General features: G+C 44.4%; 1 non-coding gene across 1 annotated transcript; it reads right to left on the bottom strand.

Moving 5' to 3' along the window:
* Positions 1-113: 113 nt before the first annotated feature.
* TRNAG-GCC (transfer RNA glycine (anticodon GCC)) lies at positions 114-184 on the bottom strand. The gene has a single exon. It is a non-coding gene; the product is annotated as a tRNA-Gly (tRNA).
* Positions 185-3119: the final 2935 nt, after the last annotated feature.

Raw genomic sequence — 3119 nt, 5'->3', positions numbered from 1 at the left:
CCTCACCGAGCTCTCCCAGCGCTGCTATTAGAACAGAGGGCTACATGTCCGCCCAGTAATTTATGTGTGGGAAAAGCCAAGGAATAAGAAAAAATAATGAAAATAAAAGTAGCTGCATTGGCCGGGAATCGAACCCGGGCCTCCCGCGTGGCAGGCGAGAATTCTACCACTGAACCACCAATGCTTACTGACATCAATATTATTGTATGAGGGCTTGGTTTTTGTGGGACGAATTGTACTACTGATTGTATCATATAACGTACTGAGAAACTTAAAAAAAAATTTGTGAGTGAAGAGAAATGGAAGAAAAATGACATTCCGGCATTGTTCAGTGCGTCTTGTTTCTACGGCATACAAGCTGCAACAAAAACGAGATGATAACTTTATTCTATGGATCAGTGCGATTACTACTTTCTGTCTCCATCTTTTGTGAACAATACGTTTTTTTATTTTTCTGTCGATCTAGTAGTGTGACGGTTCATTTTGTGCGGTACGTCCTGTAGTTTTCGTTGGTACTATTTTGACATACATAGGACTTTTTGATCGCTTTTGATTCGTTTTTTTCTTGGCAACAGGGTGACCAAAAAAGCGCATTTCTGGCTTTTTAAATTTTTTTTTTCAGACGATGTTCAACGTGCGCGGTAAATAATGTGCTACTTTGACAGATCGGACTTTTACGGATGCAGCAATACCAAATATGTATTTTTGTTTTATTATTTTGATTCTTTTATTGTAAATATGGCAAAAGGTTTTTTTTTACTTTTTTTCTTTTTAAATAATTAATAAAACTTTACTGTTCTTATTTTTACATTTTCTTTTAGTCCCACTGGATGGCTTGATAGGCAATCTGCCATGACAGCCCTGGGGCCTTTCAGAAGGACCCTGGCTGCGATGACACCCGCATGGCTCCCCCGATCTCATCGCAGGGAGGGGCTCACAGGTGCCAGCTGTAATAAACAGCTTACACCCGCGCTGTATGGAGGGAGATAGCAGTGCTATCCCCCTCCATAGACGTCCTGCAACCGCAGGACGTAACAACACAATAGGGTGGTCACTAAGATTAAAAACTGTATTATCTTCAATTATTTTTTTTCATTAATTTATTTCGTTTTTTTTAATCTTTGCTCATATTTGCTGGTATTTGTAGGTTATCTGTCACCACTTTTTAAATTAATATCACAAATGTTTCACAGATTGATATGCGTAAAAAAAAGACTATTTCTTAACCTCTTAAGGTTGGATTCCCACGAACGTATATCGGCTGGGTTTTCACTCCGAGCCGATATACGTTGTCTGTCTCTGCAGGGGGGGAGCCTGGAAGAGCCAGGAGCAGGAACTGAGCTCCCGCCCCCTCTCTGCCTCCTCTCCGCCCCTCTGCACTATTTGCAATGGGGAGAGGCAGGATGGGGGTGGGGCTAATTCTCTGAACTTAGCCCCACCCCATCCTGCCTCCTTTCATTGCAAATAGTGCAAAGGGGCGGAGAGTGGGTGGAGAGGAGGCAGAGACTGGGCGGGAGCTCAGTTCCTGCTCCTGGCTCATCCATCCTCCTGCCCCTGCAGATAAGGACACCGTATATCGGCTCAGCGTTAAAACCGAGCCGATATACGTTCGTGTGAATCCAGCCTAAGGACCAGGCTGCTTTGTACCTTAAAGACCAGATACTTTTTAGGGATTTCACCCATGTGGTGGTTTTACTGTCCTATTTTTTTCCTTCAGCAACCAAAATTATTTTTGCTGCGTTTTTTTTCCGCGACATTTAGGGCTTAATCAGGCGTGTCTATATCGGCCAAGCTTTCACGCCCGGCCAATATACGCTGTCCCTCCCACTCACACTCACCCGCTCTCTGCTTCTCTCCTGCCCTCCGAGCAGTTTGTAATAGGAGTTGGCTGGATGGGGGCGGAGCTAAGCTCCCACCCCCTCCCCTTGTCAATAGCCAGCAATTGGAGTGGGCGGGACAAAGCAAAGCTTAGCCCCGCCCCACCCCCTCCCATTGCAAACGCAGGAGTGGAGAAGAGAATCAGAGAGACAGTGAGGGGGAGGGAACTGCTTAGATAGAAGCGTATATCGGCCGGCCGTGAAAATGCCGGCCGATATATGCTAGTGGGAATAAGGCCACACAGCTTAAACCGAACTACCAGTGGGAACAGACAGACCTGGATCACAAGCGGTTTAATGGCTATAGCAAATAGGGCTGGAGATAATGGACATCCTTGTTGTGTGCATTCAGAAGGAACTGTGCAGATATATGGCTATTAGTGGCTATAGGAAAATTCTATAAAACATGCACTTACTTTATAAAGGTTGGCCCAAACCCGAAACTGATCATTACTGCCCCTAGGTGCCTCCACTCCACTGAGTCAGAGGCCATAGCTTGAACAATGAATACATAGTATGTTCCCCCCAGTAAGGGCCCCTGCACACCGGCAGATTTGATTTGTGGAATCTGAAACCAGCGGCTGCCCCCGTTTTCCGCAGCAAATACCGCTCATAGCCCCCTATGGAGAACTGCAGCTTCCTGCACACAAGTGGAGACTTCCGCTCATGGCCCCAGAAAAATCGCAGCATGCTCCCTTTTGTGCGGTTTCATAAATATAGTCCTCGCAGGACTATTTTTGGGTGATCTTGGAATCAATGGACTATAGACACCTCTGTTGTGGGGGAGGGGTGTGTGGGAGGGGTGTTGCATGATATTGAGTTGCTTGTGATTTACAAAAAAAAAAGTTTCTATAAAATCAATAAAGATATTTGATTTTAAAAATGACTTGATGACCCAAATTCTATGCCTCCACAGGGGAATACGAAGACCCAGGTGATATGAATTTGCAGCTGATAATTTATGTTGTTTAGTGTAAATCCAGTGATTTAGAAATGTTATATTTTGGGACTTATGCAGAACAAGGCGGCGTTTGTTCCCTTTTGCCTGGCACAAGTCTGCACCAGCTATTTATGGAAGCTGAGATGGAACGGCAGCTTTTCATTTTGAAACTAAACCCACGGGCAATTTTACTTGAGATTATAAAATGTAACAAAACCAGCATTCAGCCATTGTTTTATTCACATCTCATAAATTTGACATTCAAGCAATGGAAGCATGATATAAGGCATTTGTCATCTGTC

The sequence above is a fragment of the Eleutherodactylus coqui genome, chromosome 1, assembly GCF_035609145.1.
Source record: "Eleutherodactylus coqui strain aEleCoq1 chromosome 1, aEleCoq1.hap1, whole genome shotgun sequence".
Taxonomy (NCBI): Eukaryota; Metazoa; Chordata; class Amphibia; order Anura; family Eleutherodactylidae; genus Eleutherodactylus; species Eleutherodactylus coqui.
Note: the sequence above shows the minus strand (reverse complement) of the source record. Positions and strands in the feature narration are given on the sequence as shown.